Below are 15821 nucleotides of genomic sequence, written 5' to 3'. Positions count from 1 at the left end.
CATCTCAAACAACCCTTTCTTTACTCTGTTCTTGCTCTGTATCCTTCTTGATCAGGGAAGGGCTTGACGCCACTATGTGTGGCGCACACCATTTTCCCTGTAGTGCTAGGCCCTTCAGTTCAGAGGTTTAAAAACCCAATAATCAATAAAATGGTCCCGATTCAGATATCCAGTGGCAAAGCCCTAACCTTAACTAGTTTGGGATGTCTTCTTGGTCACAGATGGATAAATAAACATCAATAAACAAGGTTAAGAAGAGGCCGGTTTTTCCAGGTGTCGGCTTTCAAAGGGCCGGCGTACCCAATTCCCTTACCCAAAACCGCATTGGTGCGCCTGACTAGTCTTTTAAATAATTTGGCCTTAAATAGAATTGGGTTTAAACTGGAGTCATTGTTATAAAATAAAATTAGAAACGGTCCCATTGCCGAAAAAATGGGTGGCAACTCAAAATATTTTATAAGACCGATTTATCGGCATCGTATCCAATAAAATGTGTTGTCATCATTTTTTCATAATAAGATCACTTTTCCATTTTCAAAATAAAAAGTGGCGTTTCCTCCCATGCCTTTTGCCAGCTCTCCCATATCTCCTGAGACACACTGTTGCTTCTTACCGCTTCTTCTCATCCTATAGGTGAAGTCAGCATATCGATAAGCGTATAACTTCTCCCAGGCCACTTTCAGCATAGCCGTAATGGCCTCGTCCCATATGAAATGTTTCTGCAAAAAATGAAAAATAGCGTTTCAATACTAAGGAGGTATCTTGATGAATTGTAAACATTGAATGATGATATAACTTAAATTAAAGCTTACCTGAAACTCCTCCCAATGAAAGTCTCTCGCCTCTCGTGGTACGGCATCCCATGTGTATCCTTCTTTATGCAGCTGTAGCTTGATTATCCTCGTAATTTGCCTCGCTGCTCGAGAAGATGGATATATGCTGAGAAAAAAAACAGAAGTGAAATATAATTAGACGAAAGCATCACAATCTAAACAAAATATGCCTTTGCAAAAAGTGAATAAGTACTTACTATCCCGCTACCAAACCAAGGCTGACACGTGGATCTGATGAAGCTGCAAAAGAAGTGACAAATGCTATTAATGCAGATAATAAATATATAATTGAAATGACAGTAATGACATTTATGATTACCTTGCACAGTAGGTGACTGTGCAGCTGGTGGAGACTATACTGGTCCAGAAATGGGGGTAGAAGAGGAAGGAGCAGAAGGAAGTGATGGCGGTAGTACTGGTCGCCGAGCAGAGGATGAAGCACCAGACGTACCTGAAGAAGGATGTGATGGCGGTAGTACTGGTCGCTGAGCAGAGGATGAAGCCCTAGACGTACCTGAAGAAGAAGGAGGGATAGACCCTCCTCGTCCATGGGCACTGCGTCCTGGGCCACGACCTCCACGCGAACCACTGCCGGACGTGTCTGAACAAACGCTCTGCCTCTAGCCATCTGTACTGCAGATATCAGAACCTAGATAAAATGAATTTATACAATTATATGAATTGTAGAACATGTGGTAAATATGAGTAAAGAAAGTTAATAACATTGAAATTCTTTATTAATAATATTAATTAGATATACATTTATCAATTTGTAACAGTAAAACTGCTCTAAGTATTAAGTGTCTTCAATATCATCTGCTTCCTCCCCCTCTTCATCATCTTCCTCTTCTTCATATTCGTCTTCTGAGGTGCCCATGATGATTTGATCTTCTTCCTCTTCATCATCCGATGCTCCTATTTCAACATAAGATCGGCTTTCATCATCCAATCTATCCGTTAAATCTTCAACAACTTGCATCGGTTGCGTATCAACCCTAACTTCTTGAAATGGCTTCGATGCTGCGAGTGAAGCAGATTGTTTGGTTTCAAGTGCATGAACAACTGATCTAGCCTTGATTTTACACACTACCATCCAATCGCAACGATCTCGTTTAAATGATGGATATGGGATATAGTACACCTGTGCAGCTTGCATTGCCAACACAAAAGGTTCATACTTTGTATTATCTTCTTCTTTGATAATATCTACCAGATTATACTTAGGATGAACCTTCGTGCCAATGTTTGGCGTAGGATCAAACCATTCGCATTTGAATAAGACTGTGCGCTTCATTGGTAGGCCTGGATATTCTAACTCCAAAACCTCAACCAATTTCAAATAAAAATCGTTTGACACGTCACTATAGTTGGATCCCTTTATGCAAACACCGCTGTTCATTGTCTTTCTGCTTCTCCCATAACCCTCAGTGTGAAACTTGTAACCATTTACAAAGTAGCCAGAGTAGGCATTAGCAACCGGTAGAGGTCCCTTTGCTAGATCCGTAATGAATCTATTACCAATATTGATTCTCGAGCTTCGAGCCTATGGGAAATAGTAATGACAGGAGTGAGATTTAATAAATGTACATTCCATGTTGTGTACATTGAAAGTAACTTACATAATATTTGAACCATTCTGCAAATTCGGAGTCCAGTTTTGCATCAACTGCAGTATCAGTCAAATTGGGATTTTGAAGCCGCAAAAGATTAATATATTTCCTGTTTATGAACAAACAGAATTAGCATAAATATGATTTAACTACGCCCCAGACCGGGTTTAGACTGTCTACAATATGTATACTTACTATACAAATGGTGTAATCTCTTCGCAATTCAATAAAATATAGGTTTGAGCCGCTCGTATCTCTGCATCAGTCAATCGTCTTTTTTTTTTTATTTACCAAACGCCCAGGATAGGTGAAAATTGTTAGATTTCCTTCAAACTCAGATTGTATTCGATCTCCTCCGTCATCGTTATGTGGCACTCTCCGATGCTTGGTGAAAACATGTTGTTCAAAGTAGTGTGAACAGAAGGTGAAAGCTTCTTCCACCAAATATGCATTGCAAATTGATCCCTCGACCTTTGCCTTATTGCGCACATTCTTTTTAATTTTCTGCAGGTGTCTGTCATTGTACAATGCCAATATGTAAGTATGAGTTCAAATAAATGATGTAATGATTAGAATGGGATGTTAGTGATTCACCTCTCAAATGGATACATCCATCGATATTGTATCGGTCCTGGTACACGACATTCATAGGGCAAATGAACCGGCAGATGTTCCATAGAATCAAAGAAGCCGGGTGGAAAAATTTGCTCCAATTTGCACATCACTACTGGGATTTCTCGCGCTAACTGGTCCATATCATCGCATCGGATAACAGTCATCGTCAATTCCTTGAAAAAGAGACTCAATTCTGTCATTGCTTCCCAAATTTTTCCTGGTAATAATTCCCGGAATGCCACAGGGATCAATCTTTGCATGAAAACATGACAGTCATGGCTTTTCATGCCAAATAATCTATAATTCCTCATGTCCACACATCTACCCATATTTGAACAGTATCCATCTGGAAACCTTAATGATCGTACCCATTCGCACATTAATTGCCTTTGGGGTTTATCTAAACAATAACATGCCTTTGGAAACTTACCAGTAAGTACAGATTGCTCTAGTTCTGGTCGACGGCAAATTTCCTTCATGTTTGCTCTCGCTTTTGCATTATCCTTTGTTTTCCCTTCAATGTTCATGACAGTGTTGAACAGATTTTCAAAAACATTTTTTTCTATGTGCATCACATCAAGGTTATGACGGATAAGAAGTGAACTCCAGTATGGCAAATCCCAGAAGATGCTTCGCTTTTTCCACCCGCTATTCCTGCCAATTCTTGCATTTGCCTCATCTGCACCTAACTCTGTAACTTTCATAAGCCCCAGATCTTCAATTTCTTGTAATATTTCAGCTCCAGACTTCACAGGCGGAGGGGGTTCAACAATAGTTGTGTTCTTTCTAAAGCATTGTCGATTTCTCCTCCAAGGGTGAGATTCTAGTAAGAATTTGCGATGACAATCAAACCAACATTGTTTACCTCCATTCTTTAGTGTAAATGCATTAGTGTTTTCCATGCAATGAGGACAAGCCAATTTGCCTATCGTACTCCACCTAGATAACATTCCAAATGCTGGAAAATCACTGATGGTCCAAAGCAAAGCAGCTCACATTATGAAATTCTGATTGGTCGAAATATCGAATGTTTCAACCCCATATTCCCATAAATAATTAAGTTCGGCAATCAAAGGCTGCAGAAACACATCAATTTTATGTTTCGGATTAGTAAGGCCAGGAACAATAACACACAAAAACATATATTCATCTTTCATACACATTGACGATGGTAGATTATATGGTGTGACAATGACTGGCCATGATGAATATTGTTGTCCTGATTGGCCAAACGGCTGAAACTCATTAGTACAAAGCCCCAATCTAACGTTTCTCATATCAACAGCAAACACAGGATGAATGTTATCAAAATGTTTCCACGCTTCAGAGTCTGACGGATGAGTCATTATACCATCCTTATATTCATGCAAAGCATGCCATGTCATGTGTTCAGCTGTCGCCTTAGATGCATATAACCTTTGAAGGCGAGGAACAAGAGGGAAATAATACATCTTCTTGAAAGCCTTCTCTCTTTGTACTCTACCAGTCCCTTGACCCCGCCGTTGATATCTTGGAAGATTACAAAACTTGCAGTCTCTGAATTCCGAGTCAACACCCCAGAATATCATAAAATTATTATGACAGCAGTCAATCTTTTCTACGGATAGTCCCAATCCTTGAACCAATTTTTTTGTCCGATAAAAATTATCAACCATTGAATGGCCTTCAGGCAACATTTCCTTTGCTAACTGCACAAAGTCATCGTAACACCTTTTTGAAAAATGGTGCTCTGATTTCATGTGTAGTAATCGTGCCACAACGGATAGAACTGAATGATTCTTGCATCTAGGCCACAGTTCACTGTTAGCTGCACTTAACATGTCAAACAATTGTTGTGCTGCTACATTTGGCGATTCCTCAATATCATCCCAATGACATTCTACTCTACTCGCATCGATTACCATATCATTGCATTGATTACCATACAGAAATTGATAAGGCTGACCTTCTAAACTTACTGGAATGGAGATGCCTGACCCACTGGCAACTCAAGGTTCACCATGATGTATCCATTCGTAATAATTTTCCACGAACCCATTTTTGCACAAATGAAGTTTCACTGTATCGATGTCTAAGAAGGCTCTATTTTGACACTTCTTGTAATTACATGGACACCTTTCTTGTGATTACATGGACACCTCAACTTATTACCATCCATACAACTGGGATTACCAACTGCAAACTGTATAAACGCCTCCAATCCTTGCAGGAACTCTTGTCTTAATATCCTATTGACCTCGAACCTCCAGTACATCCAATCTCGATTAGGTCGCTTTTTTTTTTACCTAATTAACACTATGTTTATAAAGGGCAAGTTATATGTAATTACATTAGTCTAAACCATCCTTAAAACATGCCACAAATGTAATGTTCAATTTACACTTCTAACTTACTAAGGTTATTTCTATAATAAGGGTAACTATATATAAATGTAAAATCACTAAGTTCATTAATTCACTAAGTTCATTTATTCACTAAGTTCATTTATTACCTTTACCCTAGCTAATAAAGGTAACTGTACTATTCCACATATTGATTTTTTTGATATTGATTTTTTTGGAAAAAAATTCGGCAGCACTTCGGCACAACACAATCAAATCTCAAATATAAAGACACTTCAATAAACACTTCTATATCATACCAACATTCTCCAAAGGCAGAATGGCCACTATTAGGCCTCCAACCCAAACGCATCATTCATTAAAAAAAAAAAATTTAAGAATAAGAACAACAATAATAACAAAAATAAAATGCATTATTTCATAATTATAAAAAAAGAGTAATTTTAATTACATGTATCATAACAATTGGCTTCAATCTATTATTGCTATTCTGTATCATGTATCATGTGGCAAAGTTATAACTTATATTTGGACTAGTTTTTTTTTTTTACTAAAATATCCTTATCGTGATTTTGAGTTTTTGTGTTTTTAGAAGGTAATAGCTCAAAGCCTAAAAGAAAGGAGCCTATTACGACCTAATTGTGTAATTTGGAGCACTGATTTAAGATTAATGCAATCTACATTCTTTTTTCCCAAATTTGGTACTTTATAGTTTTTGTGTAATATTGAATTAAATGGGCCTTAAGACTTAAGATTAAGTCAAAGTTACCTTAAACCTTTGACTTAATTTGACTCTTTTGAGTTAATTAGTATTAATTATGTGATTATGTTGTGAATTGAATTGATTTTATGACCTTTCAGTTGAAATTCTCATGTACCTAATATTACATGAGAAATATATGAAAAATGTGGATTATATATATTATGTCATGATTAGAGTTTTATTTACCGTTTTCGAGTACGCCTACAAAGAAATAAAATATTTTTTACTAAAATAACAATAACAATAATAATCATAATAATAATAACAATAACAATAATAATAATAATAATAATGATAATAATAATAATAATAATAACAACAACAGTAACAATAATAATAATAATAATAATAATAATAATAATAATAATAATAATAATAATAATAATAATAATAACAACAGCAGCAGTAACAACAACAACAACAACAATAATAATAATAATAATAATAATAATAATAATAATAATAATAATAATAATAATAATAATAATAATTAATAATAATAATAACAGTACCTAAATATTCCTAATCGCAACTATACAAAACCAACCATAATTTATTATAATAAAAACAAATAAAATCGCAAAAAAAAAAAAATCGAAAAAATAATCGCAAACCAAAACTTACATGAAATTGTTTCCAAACAGCAATGGAGTGACCAGAGTTCCAACGGAGCGAAGCTGGCGGCGTCAGGCGGGCTGGAGCGGCGTCAGGAAGAGCTGGAGCGACGCTGCGAACGGAGGAGAGGAGAGGAGGAGGAGAAGAAAGAAAGAAGAAGAAAGAAGAAGGAGGGCCTCTGGCGTTTAAAGCCCTAAATTTTGCGACCGACAAATCGGTCGCAAATTTTAACTCTGCGACGTCATTTTACTTCGCAATAAAATTGCGACCGTTTTGCGACTAAAAGTTTCGGTTGCATATAATCGGTCGCAATTCTGTCGCCAATCGGTCTCAGAACTTATTCCTCTTTTTGAAGCGCGCAACGTTGCGACGGATTGAAAGGTAGTCGCAAATCGATCGCAAAATCGGTCGCAAATCCATAGTCCAGTGGTCGCAAACTAAAAAACAAACTCGCGGGAATTCTTAGCGCTACAGTTAGCGACTGTTTGTCCATAGGTCGCAAATCGGTCGCAATTTCGGTCGCAAAAATCGATCGCAATTACGCGCTTTTTTTATAATGGGTTGAAATCCGTAGGTATGCCTTCGTACCTCGTTTGTATGAGGATCAGGGCACATGAAGTTCTACCATCGATTAGGATGTTAGGGTTTTGAGGGTGCCACTATACCTACGGATTTCAGCCTTGGTAGCCGGCCGCCGACCAAACTGACGGGTCGGGGTTTAGGAAAATGTGTTGCACGACCTATAATCCTCGATAAACGAGGCTAGCATTGTGCTCCCCTCCGAATTACTCACCTTTTCAATAATTATGCTTTTAATGCTTTGTCCATAATTGCCATGCATTATTAGTATGCTCATGCATTGATAAACTAACATTCAAACCAAAACAATATTTTGATTTTTCAATTATGATCCAAACCGTTGATTCAGTTCGAGAAAAGTTGAAAACTTAGTCCTTGAATCCAATTATTCGAGGCTAGTGCTTTTATCCTAAAAGGTAAACTGAAAATGGAGTCCAACATAGGATTTTTTCCTTAATCTTTCCCTAAAAACAAAAATAAATTAAGGTGACGACTCTTTCACATCACACACTTGTCAAAGCGCTCCAAAGAGCCAACCCGACATCACATAAGCGCTAAACTGAGCATAATCGATCTAAATCAAACCAAGGGAACCATAAGGATTTCCTCCTAGTTTCCATGATGAACCGACCAATGGGCCCGTCTGGATCGACTCTGTTGTTTGGATCTTTCTCATGGCGCTAGGGAGGGGCTCACAATCGACCATGGCACTTCTATCACTAATGAAAATTTTCAGTTTTCTTGTTACCCTCTCTCTAACCTAAATGAGATTGCTGGAAAAATAGTATTCAGATTGTTTCACAGGGACAGCCAGTGACATGACCAGTATAAACCCTGACATTGTTTTTCACAAGATCCCTATATATGATCACATCAAGCCAGTAAAGCAGAAGCTCCGAATGCAGAAACCGGAGATTTCCCTAAGGATTAAAGAAGAAACAGCTAAGCTATTGGAGAACAACTTTATTGAAGCTATAGACAACCCGACATGGCTAGCAAATATAGTGCCGGTTCTTAAGAAAGATGGCAAGATCAGAATTTGCATCGATTACCAGGATTTGAAAAAGGCATGTCCTAAAGATGACTTTCCAATGCCCCAAATTGACCTGCTCATTGACAGAATGGTAGGGTCTAGTGTGATTTCAGTCACAGATATGCAGGGTATAATCAGATACCAGTCAATCCACCAGATACGTCGAAGACTTCGTTCATCACCGAATGGGGTAACTTTTATTATAGAATGATGCCATTTGGGCTGAAGAATGCCGGTGCCACTTATCAGAGGATGGCCACCGCGATGTTGCATTACTTAAAGTACAAGAACATAGAAGTATATGTCGACGACATGATTGTTCACACCAGGGATGGGCCAATCCATTTAATTGCCCTTAGAATAGTTCTTCTCCAGACTCCGCCAGTACAACTTGAAAGTTAACCTTGCTAAATGTCTCTTCGGAGCTCCGTCTAGTATATTCCTAGGCTACATGGTCTTTAGGAGAGGGATTGAGATCGATCCATCCAAGTTTAAAGCCATCCTAGAGATGTAGCCCCTTAAGACAGAAAAGGAGATTCGAAGGTTCTTAGGCCGCCTTCAATACATCAGCTGGTTCGTCTCACAGTTAGCAAACACCTATGGACTGATCTTTAAGAAGTTAAAAAAAAGATGCCCAAAGACTTGGGATGACTAGTGTCAGAAAGCCATTAAACAGATCAAAGCATATTTACTCAATCCTCGGTTCTTCAACCTCCAAGGCTCGAAAAGCCACTCCTTGTCTATCTATCAGTCACTGACAAAGTCATAGGGGCGATGTTAGTGCAAGAACTCTCATAAGGAAAATGTCATTTACTACTTGAGTAAGCGCATGCTGACAACAAAATTATAGTAAGATCAAACAACTATGCTTAGCTCTGGCATGGGTGTGCACCAAGCTCCAGCATTATCTTTGCTCCTACACCACTCATGTCATTACTGACCAGAGCCCCTTGAAATATCTTATGGAGAGGCCGATTTTGGACATCAAGATGGCAAAGTGGGCCACTCTCTTTGCAGTATTTGATTTGAGATTTGTTGCAAAGAAGGCTATCAAAGGCAGCGTGATAGCAGATAACTTAGTCACGTCCCCCGGGGATGCCAAAATAGAAAACATAAGATTTTCGAATGAAGATATCTTCCCGATCCAAGCAAACCAATGGAAGATGTACTTCGATCGAGCTGCTAACTATTAGGGTTGCAGCACTAATATGGTTATAGTAACTCCAGACGGGGAGCGATTGTCCTTCGACATTAAGTTGGCATTTCAGGTCACTAATAATGAAGCAGAGTATGAAGCATGTATCGCCGGACTTGAAGCAGCCTTGAGTATTCAGATCAAGTGCCTAATAGTTTATGGGGACTCCATCTTGATAGTCTCTCAAACATTGAAGAAATGGAAGATTAAAGAGCAATGCTTAGTTCCCTACCTTCAATGCCTCGATCAGTTGGCTCAGCAGTTCGAAGAATTGTCATTTCATTTCATGCCTTGGCCCAAGAATCAATTTGCCGATGGACTGGCTACTCTTACCTCCATGGTTGATGCCAGCCCTAACATGGTTATCAAGCCTTTGAATATTCAGATTCATCACCAGCCAACCTATTGCTACGATCTCCAGCTTACCGATGGCAAACCTTGGTTCTGGGATATTCAGACTTGGTTAGAAAAGGAAGAATACCCTGCAGGTGCCTCTAAATCTAACAAAGGACTCTCCGAGAGTTATCAGAAGGCTATCTCTTTAAGGATGGTATTTTTTATAAGCGAACATGGAACTAGCCACACCTCAAGTGCGTAATTGAAGAAGAAGCTCAACGAATAATGGAATGGGTGCACAGCAAAGACGAAGGCCCCCACATAAACAGAATGGCTCTTGCCCACAAGATCACCAATCAGGGTTATTATTGGCTCACCATGGATCAGACTGGGCAAAGTTTGTTCAGAAATGTCACAAATGCCAGATTTATGCTAAAATCTAGAAGATGCTCCCAATAACTTCACCCAATTACTACACCATGGCCCTTCGCAACCTAGGGAATTAACATGATTGGCTAAATCACCTCCAAATCATCTGACCAGCATAAGTATATCTTGGTGGCCATTGACTACTTCACCAAGTGGGTTGAAGCTACCTCCTATTATGTTTTGAATTCTAGAAAAGTGGCTTAGTTCATCTAAACAAACATCATATGCAGATACGAAATTCCTTTTAAGGTCATAACAAATAATAGGTCTCAGTTTTAGAAAGAGGTCTCCGTTCTAATGACGAAGTACAAGATTCAGCACCACCAGTCTTCACCATACCGACCGTAGACAAATGGAGTAGTCGAAGCAGCCGACAAGTCCATCAGGAACATCCTCTAGAAAATTAGTCGCAACCATAGAAATTGGCATAAGCATTTTCCTTTCGCCTTATGGGGATATAGAACCCCCATCAGAATGCCAACTGGGGCGACACCTTACTCATTAGTATATGGGATGGAAGGAGTCCTCCCCATTGAAGTCCAAATCCGATTAGCCAGGATCATGAGAGAAAGCCAATTGCCAAAGCAGAATGGGCTTGGAGTTATCACAACCAGTTAAATGCTATTGATGAGAAAAGGCCAAAGGCTCTTAATCAAATTTAGAGCTACCAACACAGAATAGCTTGGCACTTCAACAAAAGAATTTAGGATCAGAAACTTGAAGAAGATTGTCTTGTGCTCAAGGAAAATCAAAGCCCCTATGCAAGATCTTCAAGGTAAATTCAGGCCAAACTAGGTAGGCCCTTAGATACTAGGGGTGAGCAACAGGTGGTTCGGGTCAAAATCCGAGCTGACCCGAAATACCCAAAACCTAAAATGAGAGGGAATGGCTACACCAATCAGATCCCTTTAAAAGTTCGGGCCCCACCCAAATAATCCCTATAAAAATCGGGCCGAGTTATTCGAGGCCTGTTTAACCTGATTTTCATTTAAACTTTTTTTTATGGGTTGAAAACTTTTTTAAAAATGGGTCTTGCACAATCAAAATTTTTATTTCGATCCTACACAATTAAAAAAGTTATCTAAAAAAATAATTGTTACTCAAATAATCAAACCATAATTAACATCAAACATTCATAATGAAAAAATCATAACACAATCAAAGCATAATAATCACATTCACACAAACTATAATTTTCCATCTTCAAATCATAACCAGACCATAGCAAATTAAAATGTTCTAATTAAGTATTTAACAAATATAATAGAAATAAAAAATACGAAAATTTAAAAATTATATTTTTTGTTGTTAAAAAAAAATACATGTCATCTTCAAGAAAAAGTTAATTTTGATTTGGAATTTTTAATTTTACAAGCAAAAGAAGAAAGAAAGGAGAGTGAGTCATGTGAAGAAATTAAAAAAATTAATATTTTCATTTTTTCGGGTCAGGGTCAGGTTAAACAAGGTATTTAACCGACCCACCCGACCCAAATAAGGGATATACATCCCTCAAATTGTCTAACCCGACCTAAAAAATCAATTATAACCCTATATTTTCAGTTGTGTTGGTTTGGATTATTTGGGTTTTTGGGTCGATTCAGTTTTTGCATAGCCCTACTACATACTAAGAAAATTCTTTCCAAAAGCGGTGTCATCCTATCAAATATCAATGGCAATAAGTTCACCAATCCATGTAACTTGGATCAACTCAAACTATACTTTTTGTGCATGCATTCAGGCATTAGCACCGGAACATTGCCCTTTTTATGTCACTGTAAAACCAAACTACGGCGACCTGACCCCCGAAAATATGTTCAAAAGTATGAGATACGTAGGTAGGCCAGTCTGTGGGTGTGGTCATAATAATAATAATAATACATTTTGCCCCTTTTCTCATGAGAATTCCATATTTTCTATGCCAGCTAAAAAAAGAAGAAGAAGAAGAAAAAAAAATCAATCAGAAGCTGAACTAAAAACCCGCAAAGGGCGGTTCAGGCAAAAACAAAAAGAGGCTAAGTTGAAAACCTGCAAGGGTAGGCGACTTAAGCAAAATTAGTGTCAGCCCGCTAAGTCAAGAACCAAAAAGGGTGGGTTAGGTAAAAATTAGCACAGCCTGCTATGTTGAAAACTCCTAAGGGCAACTTAGGCAAAAGTTAAGGCTCAAAAGTAGCAATCTCATGAAGGATAAGACTATATTTTCCTTTCCAAAAGTGTCAACATGATTTCTTTATTCATATATGCGAAATCAGTACAAGTTATGTAAAAAGAAAATCACAAAAGCCCTATCATCTAGGCATATATCTCTGTCATCTATCTGTGTCAGCTACCTGCATGTGTCCACTATCCAAAGTGTCAAAAATCCAAAAATGTAAACTGAATCCTCTATGCATCATGAGTCAGTGTCCTATCTCAGAGCCCTTAAAAAAATACATGCTGAGCCAAAGTCAAAAGAACAAAAATTCTACCCCATCATGATAAGGTCGGCATGCACTGAAGAACTACGCAAGCCATCTACGTCGCCTTGGATGTATATCCCTAGAGACATCATAATCCTCTGGGATAGCCTTTCTGTTAGAGTCTAGGATTATCTCAGTAGTCGCCTGGAGTCTGTGTCAATCTCCCAAGTCAGAGTCACTCTATTCTCTCTCTCCAAGTCATCATGCTCAGCCGCCCACCAAGCTTCATAAGCAGTGCTTTTGCGCCCAAAGCTCCAGCCTCTACCACATGAGCCCCTCTCGACCAAATGCCCAGTATGGCTACAGTAACCCTAGGAGAAATCAGTATGTCTCAAAAAAGAGCTCTAGCTGCTGCCAACCCCTGAACATGCACCATCTGTCTCATCAGCTTAGAACCAGGATAAAATGTGATGCTATCCATGCCAAGAAGATAAGCCATCTGAAACCCAATCGATCGAACTAGAAACCTCTTGATCTCATACCAGTCAAACCTCCACAAGATCTAATCTGGCCTCAACACTAACAACCACTGTAGCCACTCATCCTTTGACCCAAGTCTCACCACGACTCATCTGGACCGGTACTGTGACGGCTCATAAGGACGACGTCGTGGTGGCTCTACCACCCTCTGATGATCTCTTAACCAGACCTGCAAGACCAAACATTACACCAAAAACACAAAGATGAAATAGGCATTCATATGTACAACTTCTCTTGCCACACCAATTTGATCATATCCTAACTTAAACACTAAAGGCTTTCCTTAAAAGCAAGCATAACCAGATTTTGACACCCCACCATCAAAATCAAACAGGCATTTACATGCAATTTCCTAGATAATATGGTTATACAGAACCTAAGCCCTAAGCCTTTCTACAGAAAGCACCTTAATTAAAGCCCAAAATAAATTGGTTAAAAAATGCTTATCTAAAGTAGGATCGGGCTAGCTGACAAGAACCCATCCACTCTGTAAGCTCGGCCGAGGCTCAGAAGAGTCTCCGCCAAAGCCATGCTAGCTATCCCGGCTCCTCGCTCCATCTGGAGGACCAAGTCAGGCACCCTTAGGTCACCCGAACAAATTGAACCAGTCAGTAATAGGTGCTCACTAAGCAAAAGACTAGAGCTCGGGTCTTGAATCGTTGACGCTCTAAGTCCACAAAATCGAGTGGATCTAGATACAGCTCAATAAGCCCAAATAGACCAACTCGGTCTTCTACCACCAATCCCCTAGCCTCCTCCTCATATAGGCCCAATATCCTCATGAAGCTCTTAAAGAACCTAACCCTGGTTGGTGTAGCCACTAGAGCCCTCTCAAAATCACTGCCCAATAATGCTGCAAAGTCCTCATATGTCGGACACATCTCCTCGTAATGTGTGTCAAACCGAAACAAATGAGCTTGTAGATCCCATAGGTGCAAGCATGCATCTAGAAAAGCCTAGTCAATGGGCAAGCCTCTTAGAGTTATCAAAAAAGCTATGTCGTACTGGCTTAAATTAATTTTCTCTACTTTTTCCAACCTCTTGGTCCATTTTTGCATGCCATAATTGATGAATGGCTCCATTTTTAGGCAGAGTGCTTGAAAAATCAGAAAAAGTCAGGCTCTGAGACGCAAAATGACACTGTTTTGAGGCCATAAATGAGGTATTTATGGGCTCCAACTACCTGCCTCTAGGAACATGCTGGTACCGATCTGCCCAGGATCAACATCGATGAGCTCTCCTTCGATAGCGATTTTGTCAAACGGTTGGAACAAAAACAATACCATTTTTGGGGAAACTGGTGCATCCCCTAGGCACCTCGATACTGATTGCCTATTTTTTGAAATTTTTTTTCCAAAACTGTTTCCAAGCGGTGGAAGCACATTTTTTCTCAAAAAAATTGATTATCTTACCCAGAAGCCAACATTTTCAGACTGTAGAATTAATTTCTTTTTACACAAAAGCTGGTATAACTTTCAAAAGTTATCAATTTTGGCAGACTAGGCCTGGATTCTCTGAAAGCACTCTCTCAAAAGTTAAGCCAAACAATCAGGTGTCACATTCATACATCATGTACGAATATTCTATTCAACTAACCATGACTTTCAGGATGGAAATAACAAGAGAAATAGGGCAATTAGTGCCAAATCACTGGAACCGACACAATTTAGTACAAAACTCATAAACAGGCATCCAATTCAACTACAAAAGAGAAACAGGCAATTCAGTGCAAATTCGAGGCAAACAGGCAAACGGGTAAAACATGGCAATCATTGCCAAGATCAGTAAAATCAGTGCAATTAGTGTAAACAGGCAGTTAGTGCAACGTCCAAGTAATCAAAAACAGGAGGTCAATCCAATGTTCATGCAATCAAAAACAGGCAGTTAGTGCAACTTCCAACACAATCAGTGCAAGTCCAACACAAATCGACATAAAACAGGCATTCAGTTCAATTTTCAAATCAACCACTCAAATCAAGCAGTGAATGCAATTTTCGAATCAGGCAATCAGTGCAATTGTTCAAGTCAGGCAGTTAGTATGAATAGGAAATCATTGCAATCTCTAATGCAATTCAGTGTAGATTCAATTCAAGTTAAGAATTAGACAGTCAGTGCAATCACGATTCAAAAAAGGGCTATCAGTGCCCAAATTGTGCAATCATGGTTCAAGCACCCAATGCAGATAAATAAATTAAGAAAAACAAATTTGCAAGAATAAAGATCCAATATTGTCATAAATGTAAGAGCCAAGATTTTACAAAAGACGGTGCCGCCACTAGGCCAACATTAGCCCAAAAACTGCTTTTAAGTTAGTCCCTAGACTACTAAAGCCCAAATCGTTGGCCTATGCTAAAAGAAATAAAAACATACGAAAGCAGGGACCTAGGACCTCAACGGCATCTAAGATCATCCTGTAGTGTCCTGACCTGGTCCTCTAGGAAGTTCTCACATGTGAGGGCCTCAGACAGCTCCCCATGAAGCTAACCCACTAGGAATGTCGTCCCCTCGCACCAACCTGGAGGAGGTTGTGCAGTA

The 15821-nt window shown here is 38.9% G+C and overlaps 1 pseudogene; it reads right to left on the bottom strand.

The window, feature by feature from the left end:
• Positions 1-2637: 2637 nt before the first annotated feature.
• LOC149498274 (uncharacterized) lies at positions 2638-8063 on the bottom strand (annotated as a pseudogene).
• Positions 8064-15821: the final 7758 nt, after the last annotated feature.

Source organism: Jatropha curcas, chromosome 2, assembly GCF_041381405.1.
Source record: "Jatropha curcas cultivar XTBG-Jc1 chromosome 2, XTBG_Jcur_1.0, whole genome shotgun sequence".
NCBI classification, from domain to species: Eukaryota; Viridiplantae; Streptophyta; class Magnoliopsida; order Malpighiales; family Euphorbiaceae; genus Jatropha; species Jatropha curcas.
Note: the sequence above shows the minus strand (reverse complement) of the source record. Positions and strands in the feature narration are given on the sequence as shown.